Source organism: Cyprinus carpio, chromosome B19 (assembly GCF_018340385.1).
Source record: "Cyprinus carpio isolate SPL01 chromosome B19, ASM1834038v1, whole genome shotgun sequence".
NCBI classification, from domain to species: Eukaryota; Metazoa; Chordata; class Actinopteri; order Cypriniformes; family Cyprinidae; genus Cyprinus; species Cyprinus carpio.
Window position 1 is genome coordinate 1,058,037 of NC_056615.1, and position 21,869 is coordinate 1,079,905.

At 40.1% G+C, this 21,869-nt stretch overlaps 1 pseudogene; it reads right to left on the reverse strand.

Moving 5' to 3' along the window:
- Positions 1–1,279: 1,279 nt before the first annotated feature.
- Positions 1,280–12,214, reverse strand: LOC122140717 (annotated as a pseudogene).
- Positions 12,215–21,869: the final 9,655 nt, after the last annotated feature.

A 21,869-nucleotide genomic window follows, 5' to 3' on the forward strand; every position in this document is an offset into this window, starting at 1 on the left:
CAATGATGAACTGCCTTTAACTGTCATTTTGCATTATTGACACTGTTTTCCTAATTAATGTTGTTCAGTTGCTTTGACACAATCTTTTTTTGTTTAAAGCGCTATATAAATAAAGATGACTTGACTTGACTGTGGCACAGTTGAGTTCTGTCAACTTTCAGTCTTGTCCAGAGCCGCATACACCTTGCCAAACAATCTGGATTTAACCCAACACAGCTTGGAAGACAAGGTGGGTTTCAACAACAATAATGCAGGTGAGGGAAAGAGATTTAATTTAATAAATGTTTAATTCATTTTCATTTTCCATGTCTGTGTTTTGTAGGTAGTGTACATTAATTCAGTGGTAATTTTTCACCAAACATATATTTTAATCTTTGACAAATAAATGAATAAACAGAGCGCTTTGATTCTAGCTTTGTACTGTCATCACTTGATCATCACTATGTAAAAACAACATCAATATTATTAATATTATTTTGATAAATAATACAGAAAATGACATACTCCATATACATACATATATATATATATATATAACTACTATTATTATTACAGTAATAATATAATTTTCCCCAGAAATGAGTAGTGTAATCAATTAATAATTATATTTCATATGTCATAATATAGTTACCATTCAAGCCTATAGCTTGTTACAATGTTTTTGTTGTTTCAATTACAACTTACAAACAATAATTATAAATTTGTAATTTATTTAGCTCCTTCTGTTGACAGTCTTTTTAGGCTTGTTGCTCCTTCCTAGAGCATAGGCCATCGACGAATGCTCTCCAGCATTTTCTATTCTATGCTACCATTACCAGCTGGCCCCCATCCCATTCCTGTCAGCTTGACTTCTGCATTCAGGTCTCGGCGCCAGGTGTTCCGTGGGCATCCACTTTTTCTTTTTTCCTCACGGGTCTTTTCTCAAAGTGTGGCCAAGTCATCCCCATTTCCTTCTCAGGATCTCTTGTTCCATAGGACACTGGTCTGTCCTCTACCACAAATCGGTGTTATTGATGGCCAGTGATTTGAAAGAATCCAGCAGAGACATTGGTTGACAAAGGCCTGGAACTTTTTCATGGTGGCTTTTGTAGTCCTCCATGTTTCTGCTCCATACAAACATATCTTGGCTTCCACAGTGTCTCTCTGTCCATGCTGTCAAATGCCTTTTCATAATCTATAACTGACGTACAGTGAAGAGTTCCACTCAATGGACTGTTCCACAACAATGTGCAATGTTACCATATGGTCTGTGCGTGACCGGTCTTGTTTCAACTTTGTTTCAGCTGACCCTTTCAACTTTATCCTTAACTGGGCGTTCTGCTAGCTGGAACTTCCCTGCAAGCTTCTTTGTGATGTCATAGAGCTGCTTCATGTTTCTGCTTGCTGCTGCTTCTTCTGCCTGCCTGGTGTGTCCCTCCACATACTCTCTCTTGTCTCTTCTCATGCTCTTTTTCATTTTTCTGTTTGCTTCACTATATTCTTCCTGTGCCTTTGCTTTTGTCGCGGTGGTACGGCTTGTGTTAAATGCTGCATTTTTATTCTACCTATCTTGGATTTTCTTGTCGAAGTTGGAGTCGGCCGCGTGCCGCCATCCGGCCCACATCTGGCCCGCATGGATTTCACGTGAGCCAGATGTGGGCCGGATCTGGGCCGAAACTGCTTGCTGTCTGGGGTAGGTCTCTGCTAACATCTTTCTGCCGTGACGTTCTCCTTCCAAAGACGTCCTCACAAGCCCTGATAACTGCCTCTTTATAGCTTCTCCACTGGCTCTCTAACTCTAAGCAGTCTTCTTTGTGTAGTTCTTGGAGGGATTGAAACCTGTTGGTGAGCGTCAGCTTGAACTTTTTCTTTATAGCTGTGTCTTTCAGCTGTGTTTTTCTTCTGTTTCTCTGTCCAGTTTTTCCTCAGTTTGAGCTTTAACTTTGCCGTCAGAAGTGGTCTGAAGCATATCTGCTCTCTCTTAACTCAGATATCTAGCAATGACTGTCAAACCTCTTTGAGATACAGATGTGGTCAGTCTGGTTCTCAGTCACATGGTCTGGTGATAACCATGTTGCTTGGTGTATTCTCTTGTGTTGGTAGATGCTCCCGCCAATCACAAAGTTGTTTGTGGCACAAGTGTCAGCAAACTGCTCTCCATTCTCGTTCATTTCTCCCAGGCTGAACTGTCCCATGATTTGTTCAAAGCCTCTTTTATCTTTGCCTATCTTGGCACTGAAATCACCCATAGTGATGGTAATGTCCTTATTGCTCAGCTTTTCCAGTATGCCACTGAGCTGGCTTCGCTACTGTCATTGGTTGGTGCGTAGCCTAGCACCACATTCATCTTGATGTACTTGTTCCTGGTCATGAAGGATGCAGTCATATGTCTTGGCACTTTAACCTCCCAACCGATGAGTGTTTTCTGTGCTTCTTTCCCTAGCATGAGGGGAACTCCTTCTGTATGTGGTGTTCTGTCTTCTTCATGTCCTTAAAACAAGATAAGTTCTCCTGTTGTCAGTCATAGGCAGCCGGACTTAGTCCACCTGGTTTCACAAAGTCCAAGAAGTTCAAGGTGATAACTACACATTTCTGTTGCTATTTGAGCCACTTTCCCTCTTTCATACATTGTACATTCCATGTGCCTATTTGTGTAATCTTTCTGGTAGCACTTTATTTTACAGTCCTGTTCCTCATGTACATACTATGCATTTATAGTAATTACAATAACTATGTAATAACTAGGTACTAACCCTGAACCTACCCCTAAACCTAACCCTACCCCATGTAGTTACCTTGTATTACCAGAACTTTCTTAGATAAATACACTGTAAGTACACTATAAGTACATGTAAGTACACGTACTGTAAAATAAAGTGCAACCATCTTTCTGGTCAACAGAAGAGTACTCGGTGCTGCAGCTTCCCTTCGGCTTTCACTGCTGCCCATCATAAGGCTTCTGTACTAAGTTCCTTCCTCTCCCAAGTCTTTTTGGTTTCTTTGCTATTGGTTTGTCATCGATGTTTATGTAGCATAAATTATTTTTATGGGGTGGGGTTGTTGGGGTTCTGTCAGACAGTAGAACTGAACATTTTAGTTGTTTTAGTAATGATTATATTAATAATCAATGTTATCTGAAGTTTTGAAAATAAAAAAGTAAAAATTCAAACCAGTGAAATGTTTCAAAAGATGTATGTTCTTTTTCAAAGGATATGTGCACAGATCAGTTAAAATCAGTTTAAAAGAGCTTGTGTACATTTCAAAACTAAAACAATTCAGAGCTATGAAAACAAAGAAAAATCATAAATAACAGCATAATCATTAAAGGGGTCATCTGATGCCCTTTTTTTCACAAGTTGATGTGATTCTTTAGGGTCTTATGATGGTTCAGGATGTAGTAGTATGAATTATGTCATTAATGACTCACCCTCATGTCGTTCCAAACCCGTAAGACCTCTGTTCATCTTCGGAACACAGTTTAAGATATTTTAGATTTAGTCCGAGAGCTTTCAGTCCCTCCATTGAGAATGTATGTACGGTATACTGTCCACGTCCAGAAAGGTAATAAAAACATCTTCAAAGTAGTCCATGTGACATCAGAGTGTCCATTGGAATTTATTGAAGCATCGAAAATACATTTTGGTCCAAAAATAGCAAAAACTACGACTTTATTCAGCGTTGTCTTTTCTTCCGTGTCTGTTATGAGCGCGTTCACAGCACTGCAGTGTAGTGATATCCGGTTCACGAACGAATCACTCGATGTAACCGGATCTTCTTGAACCAGTTCACCAAATCGAACTGAATCGTTTGAAACGGTTCGCATCTCCAATAAGCATTAATCCACAAATGACTTAAGCTGTTAACTTTTTGTTTAATGTGGCTGACACTCCCTCTGAATCAAAATAAACCAATATCCCGGAGTAATCCATTTACTCAAACAGTAAACTGACTGAACTGCTGTGAAGAGAGAACTGAAGATTCGAAAGATTGAAGAACGAAAGATTGACTCGTTCTCGAGTCAAGAACCGTTTCTGTCGGACGCGTCCGATTTGAGAACCAAGGAGCTGATGATACTACGCATGCGTGATTCAGCGTGAAGCAGACTGACACACAGCGCGTCTGAACCGAACTGGTTCTTTTGATGATTGATTCTGAACTGATTCTGTGCTAATGTTATGAGCGCGGGTAAACCGAAGGCGTGAATCAAGGGCAATCATCGCCAATGAAGTCATTACGTCGAGCGCAAAAGAACTGGTGAGCAGTTTTCTTCAACCGGTTTATTGAATCGAACTGTCCAAAAGAACCAGTTCGCGGAAAAGAACCGAACTTCCCATCACTACTAGTGATCCGAAAACCAATGCAACTGGTTCTTGACTCGAGAACGAGTCAATCTTTCGTTCGTTATCGGGCTCGGCTCGGTGTTCATCTTCAGTTCTCTCTTCACAGCAGTTCAGTCAGGGATATTGGTTTATTTTGATTCAGAGGGAGTGTCAGCCACATTAAAAAAGTTAACAGCTTAAGTCATTTGTGGATTAATGCTTATTGGAGACGCGAACCGTTTCAAACGATTCAGTTCGATTTGGTGAACTGGTTCAAGAAGATCCGGTTACTCGAGTGAGTCGTTCACGAACCGGATATCACTAAACTGCAATGCTGTGAACGCGCTCATAACAGACACGGAAGAGAAGAAAACGTTGAATAAAGTCGTAGTTTTTGCTATTTTTGGACCAAAATGTATTTTCGATGCTTCAGAAAATTCTAACGGACCCTCTGATGTCACATGGACTACTCTGAAGATGTTTTTATTACCTTTCTGGACGTGGACAGTATACCTTACATACATTCTCAATGGAGGGACTGAAAGCTCTCGGACTAAATCTAAAATATCTTAAACTGTGTTCCGAAGATGAACGGAGGTCTTACGGGTTTGGAACGACATGAGGGTGAGTCATTAATGACATAATTTTAATATTTGGGTGAACTAACCCTTTAATGAAAAGTCTGTGACATGGTTTGGTTACAATTTCTCAATGGTAGTTTAAAAAACACCTTTTTTACCATGTCAAAAACAGCTCTTTTCAGAGCAAGCCGTTTTGTAGCATTTTTCTTAAATGTTAATGAGCTCTGCTGACCCCGCCCCTCTCTTCTGAGCTTTTCTTAGAGAGACTGTTTACTTTAGACACATGCATTGTGAAACTTGCTAATTAGCACATTATTAGGAAAGGCAACTTTTTCTGTAGGTGAAGCTGGATCACGAATGATTCACGCGCATTTAGGCAGATCGGGGGCGCATTCCCTTCAGAAGCAAATGTAATCCACTGCGTCTTCAGTGGCTCAGATGTCGGGAGTAAATGAGACTGCTATGTTCATTATTACATCCAACAACAGAACACCTCAATCGCTTAGGAGACATTCTTTTATACATCTGCTCCGGTGGGGAAACAATGGTGGACTGATGACAGTCACTCAGGGCGGGTCTAAGGTAAGACACCAGTCCAGTCTGAGCTGAAACCCTACTGTCAATCAAACTATCATGGGAGGGGCCTGTCTGTGTGACGTCACAAAGACAGGCATCTGAGATCGGCTCGATTTGAGAAAGGGGTGAAGATTTTAATAGATAAAAAAAAAAACACTGGGTGGATGTTTATCATTATAGGGTGGTTGTGTACACATTTTGCCAAAACAAATTTATGTTCAAACAACTTGTAAAAGTGCATGTAGCATCCAATGACCCCTTTAACAGATTGTTTAATAACAGGAGGGTTATGAGAAGTGCTATTGCTAATAAAGAGCTCTTGATGATGACAGTTCAAAACTTAAAATGTATATTTTTTTATGACCGCTAATTTGAGAACTCTTGTGAAAATCCAGCTGTTAGTCACTGATTCCACAAATTTACAAAGTAAAATGTATGTCAGTGTATTGCAGTCAGGAACATGAAATATTGTAGACAATAGTGATAGCATGCACTTTTAACAGTTGCTGAAGTAGAATTGATTTAACCAAAGGCAAGGGCACCGTAATGGCACCACAACAAAGTCAAATCACCATAATGGTGACTTCAAACAGATCAGACAAAAGATATAAAGACAGAATAGTTTATAATAATTAAACAATGAAATTATGTTTTCGGAGATGTTTAAGCATGCTCTGGTAAGATATCATTAATTTAATTTGCAGTTGATTTCATATAAGACTGTGTGACTATAAGTCACTGCAAAACTGATTCAGTTTTACTTTGACTCTTTAGATTGGGACCATATAAAAATTGAGCAGTGTTTAAGCCAGGTTTCCTGAATGTATATGCTTGTCTGTGCCGAGTTAGATGAAAATGAATCATCAGAAGATATATTGTTTTCAATAATTTGCAGCCAGGCTAAATACAAAACAATATTTTACAAAGAAAAGAAAAATTAATTTATAGTAGCACATATTTAAGGGTTTTGATCATTTGAATAAGTATATATGTTTTGTTTGTTTGTTTAGAAGTGTCTCTTAGTTTCCTATGGTACCTAAATGTCAAAAGAAATACACCCTTTGCATACATCTCTACCTTTCAGCAAGATTATGAGAGGCAGATGAAAGAAAGCAAACATAGTCCTGCCCATAGTGTGACTCAGGAATGTCTCTCCCTACCTCACCCTCTCCTTTCATATCTCACTTTTGTATTTGTATTTGATTTGAGTCACACCATGTGGGCTAGAGCACATTTGCGAACCCTTGGGAGTTTGTGAGGGAACTGCAGGGGGTTTGTGAATTGATGAAAAACCTATAATTCATTAAATCAAATGTAACATTAAAATAAACAAATAAGACCAGACAATTTTTTGAACTATAACGGAAATAGATCTTAGGGTATAAAGAAACCACAGATATTACTGTAATGGTCGATGCGTTAGATATAAAGATATAAACTGTAAATCAAGTGCATTCAGATAATATTCATATCTCCTTTTTTGCCATTTGTTATGTTGCAACATTATGCTTATTATGCTTAAAAAAATATATATATTTTTTCAGATCCTTGTACACTTGAAACCCTATCATGCCAAGCATTAAAAAATGTCCAAATATCTTCTGAATGTACTACGTATATAGCTATGCCTTCAGACTGATGGCAGAAGAAGGTCGGAGAACCTTGGACACTTTGAATGGCCAGGGACCACCCAAGAGGCCATATGACTGACAGGTAAAGCAACCAATCATGTTTCATTTTCTGCCATGTTTTGGGGTGTTGAAATGTCCCCACAGTAAAATCCAACTTTTAGGTGATTCTGAAAAGCACTCATTGTCACAGTTGTAAACACAGTGGCTTTCATCTTCCATGAAGGGGTTTGGCATCACTATCTTTATTTCTAGGCGGAACATTAAAGAACGCAACGCACACATCTCCCGGAAATCCTGTATAATGGATTATTCAGCAATCTTGTATAATGGATGGAATCCTGTACAATGTGTGTGTGTTGACCAGTATTTTACAAATACTACTGTTGTTGTGTCATGGAATGTAGTGTTTTTTTTTTTGCGGTTTTTAGCAGTTTTTGGTGAGAGTACCTCTTTAAACTTCAAATATGCAAATATGAGTTTTGTTCTTATTATGATTGCATACAAATAAAAGTAAACCCTTTACAGATTTTATTGCTGTATTGCTCTTATCTGTATGATCGAAACTGAAAGTGCAATTTAAGTTCTTTTCTGCGTTATTAGAAGATGATGCCACAAAATGCATATCCGCGTTTGTTGACCCCAGAGGGTTAAAAGGTATCCAAATAAACTGTGACAAGCATCAAAAATGGCACCCACAACAGAGCTAGAAAGACAATGTTGGGCATACAGATATCTGGACACAGAAAGAAGGGCACAATGAGAGAGAAACAACTATGTTATAGTGCTGTGTTATAAATAAAAATAAAAGGTCTTTAATGCCTAGGAAACTATGATTTGTTGGAAGATTAATATATGCCTAACATAATTATGTGGGGTATCTAAGAAAACTAATCATATGCTTTTACACAAAAAAAATAGAAATATTACCAAATCCCAGGAATGACCCTTCTTTGTTTCTCTGTGTCACCTTCTCATCTGAACTACTCCAGCAAATTTTCCTACATTTTCATTCCTTTTAAATTTTAAATGCATGTCAGTGGTTGTATAAGTATATTTGTATGAATACATCACGTGTGTCTCTCTGTCTTTCTGAGTGTGAGTGACCCAAATAACACAGGGCACAGAATGTGATTTTGTCTGAAAACAATGTGCATTAGGGACAATCATTGTTTAGACTGGACTTTTTTTTCTTTCTTTTTTTTTTTTTTGTGCCAAACAAAGAGATCATTTAATGCAGCCTAAGAATGCTGTCTCCTCATTCTGTCCTTTTTCATATTACTCCTACACTTCAAAACTTTTTCTTTTACACACACATTCACCAAAATAGACTCTTTCCAAAGCTCACCACACACTAAATGTACATTGTTCTAAAGTAATCTTCAAATTACATTTATGACTGTATGTATGATCAGATATTGTAGATGTTGTGAGTCATGGTGGTTTAGATAATCCAAAGATGCTTGTGTGATCTTTGTTTATGCAACATGATTTGTCCCACCCTTTAGCAGCACACACAGACTTTAGGAACGGATTATGCCTTTTTCTGCCATCTGCACATGGATCAGTAAAACAGAGAATGTGTTAAGTTTGAGCATGTTACAGGTCCACCTATTCTAAATGCATTTCACCTCATTAGAATGACACATGGGCATTCAGAGATCACACGGGTTGTTAAAGGGGAAATTATGCTGCATTCCAGGCAACCCGTAAACCGTGTTTTTCCAACCTTCTACCCATGAAAGTGCACTGGAATGGCAGTCAGACTCGTGACTTCCCACCCGTGAACTCGTACTAGGTCGATGTACTCCCAGTTCCGTGCTCTGACGTCACATAGCCTGCGAAACAACAATGGCAGCCCCTACGGATGCAGTGTTTATGTTTAAGCAAGTGGTACACAGTGAGAAATAGACTTTAGGACAATCAAATTAATAATAATAAAATAATAATAAATAATACACACACACAATTATGTATTACAATGCACTCAGGCAGTATTGCGTGACTTCCCTGGAAAGCTACAAAGTCATGAGTCGTGGTTTTAAGTCGTGACTTACAGGCTCAAAAACCTGCCTGGAACGTAGCATTAAGCTGTCAAAATGTTGTTAAAATGCTAAAAGTTCCTGTAAATCAGCACACATCTCAACTCAACGTTTATTTATAAAGCACTTTCAAAACCATAAGAATGGACCAAAGTCCTGCACAGGGATAATTAAAAACATAAAAAAATAACATTACAAACATACAAAATCAACACAGCATGACACCAATATAAATTGTACAACAAAATCAACAATAAACAGACCGGCTCAAATGAAAGAAGCCTGATAAAATTAATAAGTCTTTAAGTGCGTTTTAAATATGTCCATAGTTGGCGAAGACTTTGTGAATAGAGGCAAGACATTCCAAAGTGTAGGGGCCGCAACTGAAAAGGCACAATCTCCACTATGCCTTAAATGAGATTGTGGAACAGTTAAAGTATGGAGACAGATTAGTCTCAAATATAATTCACGCAAAAAACACGATTCACACATGCGTAAACAATTTCACATGCATGAAACCTAATTCACGTACACACAAAAAAAATTCACGTGCGTGAAAAAAAAAAATATATTCACAAAAAGCAATTCACATGCGCAAAATAAAATTATATATTCATAAAATACATTTCACAAATGCAAAAACACAATTCGTAGATATACAACTGTGCACAAAAACCTTTGGATGTTTTAAAATGTACGAGTGTCTGAATGTACAAATCGTCATTTACTACTACGAATCCACTCGGATTTGTGTGTGTGTTTTTGAGACTTTGCTGGCAGAGCTCTCTTCCCATGTGGGTCTGTCGTACTCTTTAGCCAATCAGATGCGATCTTACCATTCAACCAATCATATCATAAGCCACTGAGAGTGCATACAAGGAGCACGATTCTGCGCACCTTTTGCGCAATATGGATTAATTAGAATGGAAATTAAGCCTTTACATCAGTAATCCCATAGACAGTAAAAGAAATGGACACACGACCCAATTGGAACTCAATTGAGACAAGTGAAGCCCATTTTTAGCGATTTTTAGAACTTCCGTTTCTGACGCGCAGACTCAAACTAAGCTTGATGAGGTCAGCAACCTGTCTGACAGATGTAAATCTTCTAGTAGCTGTGCGTGCAAACTGCCATCGTTAATCTTGCAGAGACGGCGAGCTTGAGCGGGGAGTTCTTTGGCGCGAGTGAGCAGGAGTAAGTATTCTGATTAATTATTTTGTATAGTATTTTAAAATGTAACGCCAGGGCTTCTATGGGCTTCTCTTTTGACGTCTCCCCGATTGCCTGCGAGCTTCTGAATGCACTCTCGGTGGCTTATGATATGATTGGTTGAATGGTAAGCTCGCATCTGATTGGCTAAAGAGTACGACAGACCCACGTGGGAAGAGAGCTCTGCCAGGAAAGTCTCAAAAAACAAACACACACAAATCCGAGTGGATTCGTAGTAAATGACGATTTGTACATTCAGACACTCGTACATTTTAAACATTCAAAGGTTTTTGTGCACAGTTGTATATCTACGAATTGTGTTTTGCATTTGTGAAATGTATTTTATGAATATATAATTTTATTTTGTGCATGTGAATTGCTTTTTGTGAATATATATTTTTTTTTCACGCACGTGAATTTTTTTTTTTGTGTACGTGAATTAGGTTTCATGCATGTGAAATTGTTTACGCATGTGTGAATCGTGTTTTTTGCGTGAATTATATTTGAGACTAATCTGTCTCCATATTAAAGGGGTCCAATTATGCTTTTTCACTTTTTCAACTTTAGTTAGTCTGTAATGTTGTAATGCTGTTTGAGCATAAAAAGATCTGCAAAGTTACAAAGCTCAAAGTCCACTTCAAAAGATATATTTTATTTAACAGAAATCACTTTTCAAAAACTACAATGAACAACTCGTTTGGCCTACAATGCATATTTTTGAGGATTTGTGATATCACAAATACAGATGAATGGGACGAGACCAGGTTGAGCTGCACTCGAAGGCAATGAGTGTTATATCACTATGTCAGAGACGCGCTAGCTTTCCCAAGGCAGATGAACTTAGAGTGGTAACAATCATCCGTGTTTAAATTGTGCTCAAATTGATTTGATTTTGACCCAATATTTACACTGAAGCTCACAGCAGGTGGCTATGGTAAGGGGCATGACATTTCCCGACCAGGCACCAAGTGCTGCCAATCACAACACACACTGGCCCAGCTAACCAATCACAGCACATTTCGTATTTCAGAAGGCGGGCTTTAATTTGATACAGGAACTATTTGTCTATTTGCCCTGTAAATTCCTACTGCTTAATTCTAAAAAAATAACAGAGGTGTTAATTATCAGACCTAAAACCATCTCATGTAATAACCTAGAACACTGTCTAACACTTGATGGCTGCTCTGTCAACTTCGGTGTGCTATTTGATAGCAATCTTTCCTTTGAAAGCCACATATCTAGCATTTGTAAATGCGTTTATGTGTTTATGACCTCAAGGTTAGATTATTGCAATGTTTTATTGGGTGGTTGTTCTGCATACTTAATAAACAAACTCCAGCTGGTCCAAAATGCAGCAGATAGAGTTCTTACTAGAACCAGGAAGTATGACCATATTAGCCCAGTTCTGTCAACACTGCACTGGCTCCCTATTAAACATTGTATAGATTACAAAATCCTGCTAATTACTTACAGCCCTGAATGGTTTAGCACAAGGGTCTCCAACCTTTCCCACCAAATAAAATTCACGTGGCGCCACAAGATATTTGATCCCCAAATAATGATAGCACGGCATATAGCTAAAGTGTTATATTCAGTTATGTTACAGGGCAGGGGAGTAGCAAACATTTCAGAAGTGAGGGGGATAGAGATGTCAAATGTAATAATAATAATATTAATAGGTCTAATAATATTTATTTCTGTATGTCTAATTGACACACTAATGACCTACAAAAGTTTACATTTCGTGTCTACCCTCCGTTTGTTTTCCGGTTTTCCTCAGTCCTTTTTTTGCCGTAGTGTTGTGTCCATGGATCCCCTCCTTCACCCCGAATTCCTCTTCCTCCTGCTGAAGCAGGAAGGACGTTCTCTTGAGGACCATACAAGACAGTTCCTACTGTTAGCTAACATCACCAGCTACCCAGACGACGCGCTATGCGGGTGTTATATTATGCCAGCCTGAACTCCGAGTGCAGAGTGTTGTCATGGCTCCTCCCACTGTCGGCTCTACCTTGGGCTGTTATGGCTGTGGTCTGGGTCCTGCTGGGCTCCTCCTGCTCCAGGTCCCTCCTGTCTCCTCCCTCCGTCGTCTCCTCCCTGGTTCCTTACTCTGTGGTCTCTGTCTGCTGGCCCCCTCCCGGGAGTCCGTCCTCCACCGGAACCAAATCCCAAGTTCCCACCCACGCCTCCCTCTGTTGTTTCTATGGTGCGAGGTCGCACCTTCTGGGAGGGGGGGAGTAATGTCACACCCCTGGACTTATTATGTTGTTTTTTTTTCGCCCCTGTGACCCAGTCTATGTCTCCTGTGGTTTGTTAATTTAATTCCAGGTGTGTCTAGTTTCTTTCCCATGTGTTCCATGTCCCCATTAATTTAGTAATTCCTTGCACCTGTCTGCTCCTCATTTTCTTGTCTTTATAAGCCTTGTCCTTTCAGTTCAGTTTTGACGGGTCTACCAGTTACAAGTCAGTACGTGTGTCTTCCTCCTGTGTTCCATGTTGGATTTACCCCTGTGTTGGATTAATAAAGACTCTCTCGATTATTCTCAACTCCGTGTTCCTTCCGGCAGTGTAGCATGACAGCTATGTAACACTCTGCGTATTATAACGTGAAGAGTACAAAACAATATAGAGGAGACGCTCAGTTTACCCAACAAAAAGAAAAAGATATAAATCACAGACACACAAAATCCATATCAAACACCTGGTGTATTATACAAATAGTTCAAATATACAGTGAGCCCAAAGTGTGTGTGTAAGGAGTGTATGTTAATGTAAATTGTCTTTGAGTCCATGAACACTATAAACAAGATTTGAATCAGTCTCACCGGTGGATGATTGTAAACGAACGACCGAGAGCAGATCCAAAGTGATGACAATAATGTTATAGTCCTCCTTGGTAAGTAATCCAATTTTATCTAAGTGTACTAATGGTAAAAGAATGTAAATAAGATAGGTAGGGAAGTAATCGAAATAATAGTAAGTAAAGTCAGTAAACTGTTGAAGAGTTGGAGAAAATGGAAAAAATAGAGGTGAGCAAAACGCTCTTGAATGCCGGTAAGCTGGCTACCTATATTGTAAACTGAACTTCCCTGTTATGATCACGTGGAAATTCGAGGTGTGAAATCTCGCGAGACTGATCTCATCCGGGGCAAATACACACACATATACAGAGGCAACAATACAGAAAACAAGGTGATAATAGATTAAACTATCAACAATACATTAGTGTCAATCAACAATCATATACATAAATCACCCCTTATGTGGCATTGCTACAGCTACAGGGAACCACTGCAGAGGGATGAAAGAGCCGCATTTGGCTCGGGAACCGCAGGTTGCTGACCTCTGGTTTAGCACCTCAGTATTTGAGCAAGCTCTTATCGTATTATAGTCCTACATGTCCGCTGTGCTCTCAAAACTCTGGCAATTTGATAATACCTAGAATAACAAAATCAACTGCAGGCGGCAGATCCTTTTCCTATTTAGCACCCAAACTCAGGAATAATCTACCTAACACTGTTCAGGAGGCAGACACACTCTGTCAGTTTAAATCTAGATTAAAGACCCATCTCTTTAACCTGGCTTACACATAACACACTTAAACATTTATATTACTCAAATCCGTTAAAGGATTGTTAGGCTGCATTAATTAGGTCAACCGGAACTGTGAACAATTCCAATAACACACAATGTACTTGTCACAACATAAGAAGTATGGCATCTACGCTTATATTAGTTTGTTTCTTTCTTATTCCGAGGTCACCGTAGCCACCAGATACAGTCTGTATCCAGCCCAGATGATGTTTGTGAACAAAGAAAACCATGTATGAGCCTGCTATTTAGTCAGTTAATGTCAGGAAAAGGCTTTAGGAGGTTTGTTCCCCAACTACAGATTGTGGATTTGACCATCATCTAATCTGTGCACAAATACAGCTCAAATTTACAAGCCTTAAACGGCACAAACTAAAGCTAAATGGGGCGGGGTTAAGCTTGATGATCCAGTCTGCAGGCACAATTTCCAAATAACACTAACGAATATGTTCACCACACTTATGCAATCTCAGGACACTGACATCGAAGGAAATCAGATCGCAAGTGCCATCTGCAAAAGTGTAAAGAGTGTTTGTCCAATTATGTGCCACAAAACACTAACTGATCAACATGAATTCCTTTGCTCAATCATGATGATCCAAACGGACCACCAACTGATCTCTACTTGTTGGTACACCAATACATCAAGCCACTGACACTGTACCCACTCTGGTAGAAGTCAAAATAGTAATAGTAACGGTGTTAGCTTTCACTGTTATGCTGATGATACTCAGCTCTATATTTCTTCGAGGCCCGGCTAAACATACCAATTTGAAAAACTAATTGAATGCATAGTCGATATAAAAAACTGGATGACGAGTAATTTCTTACTGCTAAATTCTGAAAAAACAGAGGTGTTAATTATAGGACCTAAAAACTCTGCATGTAATAACCTAGAACGCTGTCTAAGACTGTCAATTCTTTGTCATCAGTTAGGAACCTAGGTGTGCTGTTTGATAGCAACCTTTCCTTAGAAAGCCACGTTTCTAGCATTTGTAAAACTGCATTTTTCCATCTCAAAAATATATCTAAATTACGGCCTATGCTCTCAATGTCAAATGCAGAAATGTTAATTCATGCATTGATGACCTCAAGGTTAGATTATTGTAATGCTTTATTGGGTGGTTGTTCTGCACGCTTAGTAAACAAACTCCAGTTAGTCCAAAATGCAGCAGCTAGAGTTCTTACTAGAACCAGGAAGTATGATCATATTAGCCCGGTCCTGTCAACACTATCAAACATCGTATAGATTTTTAAATCTTGCTTATTACTTATAAAGCCCTGAATGGCTTAGCACCTCAGTATTTGAACGAGCTCTTGTTACATTATAGTCCTCCATGTCTGCTGCATTCTCAAAACTCTGGCAATTTGATAATACCTAGAATATCAAAGTCAATAGCGGGTGGCAGATCCTTTTCCTATTTAGTGCCTAAACTCTGGAATAACCTACCTAACATTGTTCAGGAGGCAGACACACTCTTGCAGTTTAAATCTAGATTAAAGACCCATCTCTTTAACCTAGCTTACACATAACACACTAATATGCTTCTAATATCCAAATCCGTTAAAGGATTTTTAGGCTGCATTAATTAGGTAAACCGGAACCGGGAACACTTCCCATAACACCTGATGTACTTGCTACATCATTAGAGGAATGGCATCTACGCTAATATCAGTCTGTTTCTCTCTTATTACGAGGTCACCGTAGCCACCAGATCCAGTCTGTATCCAAGTCAGAGGGTCACTGCAGTCACCCGGATCCAGTACGTATCCAGCCCAGATGGTGGATCAGCACCTAGGTAGGACCTCTACAGCCCTGAAAGACAGCGGAGACCAGGACAACTAGAGCCCCAGAGACAGATCTCCTGTAAAGACCTTGTCTCAGATGACCACCAGGACAAGACCACAGGAAACAGATGATTCTTCTGCACAATCTGACTGTGCTGCAGCCTGGAATTGAACTGCTGGTTTCGTCTGGTCAGAGGAGAACTGGCCCCCCGACTGAGCCTGGTTTCTCCCAAGGTTTTTTCTCCATTCTGTCATCGATGGCATTTTGGTTCCTTGCCGCCTCTGGCTTGCTTAGTTGGGGACATTTCATTTACAGCGATATCGTTGACTTGATTGCAAATTATTTCACAGATACTATTTAAACTGAACTGAGCTGCATGATGACAACACTGAATTCAATGATGAACTGGCTTTAACTGTCATTTTGCATTATTGACACACTGTTTTCCTAATTAATGTTATTCAGTTGCTTTGACGCAATCTTTTTTTGTTTAAAGCGCTATATAAATAAAGGTGACTTGACTTGACTAATAAAGCATTTGGAAAATGATAAAACAACTGGTATCTATGGGGGATGGTGACATGGTGGTGATATTTTGAACAAAGTCTGCACTCAATGCTACACCTTGTCACTCTGAGAAAATTCCCACTGTGTGGAAGCATGCAATCAATGTCACAATCAGGAAAAAAGGTCTGTCCCCTTTGCGATTTTATGTCCTCTCTGGCATCCCCCTTCTTGGGCCTATCCTATTCTCTTTATATTTGCTTCCCTTAGGGTCCATTTGTTGGAAGTATGGCATCTCGTTTATCGTTTATTGTTATGCAGAAGATACACAGCTTTATCTGCCTTTGAAACGGAAAGATGCAAAGTCCTTAGCACTATTGTTGGACTGTCTTGGAGATATTAAACCTGGTTGGCCTTAAATTTTTTAAAGTTCAATGAAGAAAGGACAGAAGATGAGGTATTTAGATACGGGGGTGTTCTTGAACCTTATTATCTGAATCTTGGTGCTTTGAGATCATACGTGAAGCCCAATGTAAAAAACGTACTTGTTTACTTACATAACCTTGGTTGCCTGAGATGCGGGTACAAATACTGCGTTGCTAGACGCTATGGGGAAAAATTCCTTTTTCTCTGAGGACTGAAGCCTTTTCAATTACGCATTGTAACTGCACGACCATTGGTTCGTGCAGTAAATTAAAAACGAACCAATGCCTCGGCAGCGGAGCTGCATGAGCCTATGGCAATGAAGCCCTTCAGAATGGGCATCTGGCTATATAAGTGGGCATTTCACAATAGGACCTCAGGTAAATTTGACTGAAGTGATGACACTGAGTCATGGAGCGTCATGGCATGGCAAGGAATGCAGTACTCATTCCCATATCTCAGGGAACCGAGGTTACAAAAACAACCAAGTACATTCCCTTTCGATACTTCACTCGTACTGCGTTGCTAGACGCTATGGAGAACCAATACAATCCCTCCATGCTATGAAAGAGGAACAACTGACTTGAACTAGCCTTGGGCAATTAAGGCTCAGAGGGACCAAGTTTACGTGGGGTGAGCCCTGCAGGAGGCAAGAGGGCTGAACTCACTGAGGTCAACCCAGCCTTGGATAATCATTCCAACTATTTTGTACATCCTCAGCACTTTTAAAAGAGCCAAGAGCATACATGAAGTCAGGCAAAGTCTGAAGGATTAGACCCGCCTTTAAGCACTCGAAGTGCTCTACACTGTGAGGTGGTATCTCCTCATACACCACCAGTGTGCAGCATCCACTTGGATGACGGCATCCGGCGACGGCAGCCATAGTGCGCCAGAATGCCCACCACACACCTGCTTATTGGTGGAGAGGAGACAGAGTGATGAAGCCAATCAGTAGATATGGGGATTGTTAGGAGGCCAATGGGTGAATTTGGCCAGGATGCTGATGTCACACTCTTTTCGAAAAACAACCTGGGATTTTTAATGACCACAGAGAGTCAGGAACTTGGTTTAACATCTCATCTGAAGGAGGGTGCTTTTTGACAGTATAGTGTACCCGTCACTATACTGGGTCGTTAGGACCCTCACAGACCACAAGGTGAGCACCCCCTGCTGGCCTCACTAATACCTCTTCAAGCAGCAACCTAGTTTTCCCAGGAAGTCTCCCATCCAGGTACTGACCAGGCTCAACTTAGCTTCAGTGGGCAAACAATGTTGGGCTGCAGGGCAATATGGCTGCTGTTTAAGAATTGCCATCCTGAATGGCCATTTCATGAGGGTGTAGTTCAGGCTCCTGAGATCGAGGATGGGTCGGAGGCCGCCATCCTTTTTGGGGACGAGGAAGTAACGTCTGTAGAAGCCTGACTCGGTAGAGTCATGCCAAGCGAGAGCACTGTCAAGGCTCAGGCTTCTGAGCAGGCTGAGCGGGTGAAGGCACAGGTTTCGCTGGCTGCTAACTTAAATTTAAATTTAAATTTATGCATTTAGCAGACGCTTTTATCCAAAGCGACTTACAGTGCATTCAGGCTATCAATTTTTACCTATCATGTGTTCCCGGGGAATCGAACCCCTAACCTTGCGCTTGTTAACGCAATGCTCTACCACTTGAGCTACAGGAGCTGATCTGGTGTGTCTGGTGGAGCGCTTAGGCAAGAAGTGCCGCATTACCTGGGAAAACTTCTGCACAGCGGTGAAACGCTCTGCAAAGCCCTCGACGGCAGGTTCGAACAGCCCCGTAGGGGAGACCGGAGAGTCGAGGAAGGGACCTTGTCTGTCTCCTTGATCTCAGTGAGGGTTTAGCCACAAGTGGTGCTCCAGCACCACTAATCTGGCATTTGACCTCCCGATGGCCTGTGCTGTTGTCTTCGTTGCTCACAGGGCCATGTCTGTTGCACTGCGCAGTTCCTTGAAAACCGCGACATCAGGTCAAGGACTCATCCATGGCTTGGCCATGGAGTGCAGAGCTGAAGCCGCCTGCCCAGCTGAGGAGTATGCTTGTCAAGCAATGGCAGAGGTTGTCCTGTATGGCTTGGAGGGATGAGCGACCTTCACTTTCCATCCAATGGCAGTGGGCGGGCAGAGGTACGTGGCCACCGACCTCAAAAATTAATGAAAAAGATGTATTGGGATAAGCATTCACAGACATTCTGAACTCTGTTGGGGTTAGGCAACACGTGTCAGGACCTACTCATTGTTGAAATCATACTCTAGATGTAATACTGTCACATGGAATTGATGTTGATGGTGTTAAAATTATGCAGCCAAGCAATTATATCTCAGATCATTATCTAGCCTTGTGCAAACTTCATATAGCTAAAACTGTAAATTCTCATCCTTGTTACATGTATGGTAGAACCATCAGTTCTACCACAAAAGACTGCTTTGTAAGTAATCTTCCTGATTTATCTCAATTCCTCAGCATATCCAATACCTCAGAACAACTTGATTTAACAGAAACTATGGACTCTCTCTTTTCTAGCATTTTAGATACGGTTGCTCCTTTACGCTTAAAGAAGATTAAGGAAAACAGTCTGACACTGTGGTATAATGAGCACACTCGCACCCTAAAGAGAGCAGCCCAGAAAATGGAGCGCAGCTGGAGGAAAACAAAACTATTTCGTATTGCTTGGTGGGAAAGTAGCCTATCCTACAGAAAAGCATTAAAAACTGCTAGATCTGATTACTTTTCATCTCTTTTAGAAGAAAACAAACACAACCCCAGGTATTTATTCAATACAGTGGCTAAATAATGAAAAATAAAGCATCAACAGGTGTAGACATTTCCCAACAGCACAGCAGTAATAACTTTATGAACTACTTTACTTCCAAGATCAATACTATTAGAGATAAAATTGTAACCATTCATCCATCAGCTACAGTATCACATAAGATAGTGTGCTATAGATCCCCTGAGGAACAATTCCACTCATTCTCTACTATAGGAGAGGAAGAATTGTATAAACTTGTTAAATCAGTTAAAACCAACAACATGTATGTTAAACCCTTTTCCATCTAAGCTCCTAAAAGAGGTGCTTCCTGAAGTCATACAGGTCCTTCTCAAAAAATTAGCATATTGTGATAAAAGTTCATTATTTTCCATAATGTAATGATAAAATTAAACTTTCATATATTTTAGATTCATTGCACACCAACTGAAATATTTCAGGTCTTTTATTGTTTTAATACTGATGATTTTGGCATACAGCTCATGAAAACCCAAAATTCCTATCTCAATTAGCATATTTCATCCGACCAATAAAAGAAAAGTGTTTTTAATACAAAAAAAGTCAACCTTCAAATAATTATGTTCAGTTATGCACTCAATACTTGGTCGGGAATCCTTTTGCAGAAATGACTGCTTCAATGCGGCGTGGCATGGAGGCAATCAGCCTGTGGCACTGCTGAGGTGTTATGGAGGCCCAGGATGCTTCGATAGCGGCCTTAAGCTCATCCAGAGTGTTGGGTCTTGCATCTCTCAACTTTCTCTTCACAATATCCCACAGATTCTCTATGGGGTTCAGGTCAGGAGAGTTGGCAGGCCAATTGAGCACAGTATTACCATGGTCAGTAAACCATTTACCAGTGGTTTTGGCACTGTGAGCAGGTGCCAGGTCATGCTGAAAAACGAAATCTTCATCTCCATAAAGCTTTTCAGCAGATGGAAGCATGAAGTGCTCCAAAATCTCCTGATAGCTAGCTGCATTGACCCTGCCCAGGAACAGCCTATTCGTTCAGAAATTTCTTTCTGTGTCTTACCCTCTTGCTTGAGGGTGTCAATGATGGCCTTCTGGACAGCAGTCAGGTCGCCAGTCTTACCCATGATTGCAGTTTTGAGTAATGAACCAGGCTGGGAGTTTTTAAAAGCCTCAGGAATCTTTTGCAAGTGTTTAGAGTTAATTAGTTGATTCAGATGATTAGGTTAATAGCTCGTTTAGAGAAACTTTTCATGATATGCTAATTTTTTGAGATAAATATTTTTTTAATGCTTCTCCGACGAGCCACTTCTTCGGCTTTTGTCGTGGTACTGTGGGTTACACCAGCAACATGCACAGGACACTGCATACTAGCGGTTTGCTTATACTCCCTATTCCCTGAGCATGGAAGATCCTTTGAGGTTTACTTGTACCGACAGAAGATGACCACTTTTAAAGAAATGGAATAGATGGTGTGCTTGTACTTAGCTGATATGGGAACTAATGGTTGTAGAACTTGGTTGTTGATAAAAAACACTTAGTCTTGGTAATCTTGAAAACTTTGATTAGTTTTTCAGGTGTGTTTGATTAGGGTTGGAGCTAAACTGTGAAGGACAGTGGCTCTCCAGAACCAACGTCACCTATCCTTGGTCTAGAGCAGTGCTTCCCAAACCTGTCCTGGTGGCCCCCCTGCCCTGCACCTTTTGTATGTTTCCCTTATCTAACACACCTGATTCCACTTATCAGATTGTTAGTAGAGACTGCAAGAACTAAATTGGGTGTGTCTGATTAGGGAGACATACAAAATGTGCAGGGCACGGGGTCCTCCAGGACAGGTTTGGGAAGCACTGGTCTAGATGCAGACAGGAATGCCCACTTAGTCCAGCCCTCTTCATGTTGGCAATCGAGCCATTAGTCAACGCAATTAGAACTACCCTAGTAAAAAAGTTATAAATTTGAAATACATTTATTTCATACTAAGCATAGTTCAAATCTGTTAACATATAGTGTTTTGAGATATGATTAGTGAAATAGTATTTTTTTAATTTTTGAAATGGTTTTATTTTTAAATGTAAAACTCAGATGTGCTGCCTCTTGTTTACAAGCAGAGGAATGCACACATATGCCTCATGGTACTCTCGTGAACACGCGTCAAAAACTGACAGTGAAGGGAAGAAACTGTTAAATAAAGTCATTATTTTGTTTTCTTGGCACACAAAAAGTATTCTCTGAGTTTCATAACATCAAGGTTGAACCACTGATGTCACATAGACTATTTTAATGATGTCCTTACTACCTTTCTGGGCCTTGAACGTGGTAGTTCCCTTGCTGTCTATGCAGGGTCAGAGAAGATTTCATCAAAAAAATAAACAAAAAAAAAACACTTAATTTGTGTTTCAAAGATGAATGAAGGTTTTACTTAATGGTTTTAATTACTGAAAGAATTTTCATTTTTGGGTGAATTATCCCGTTAAGGTCTG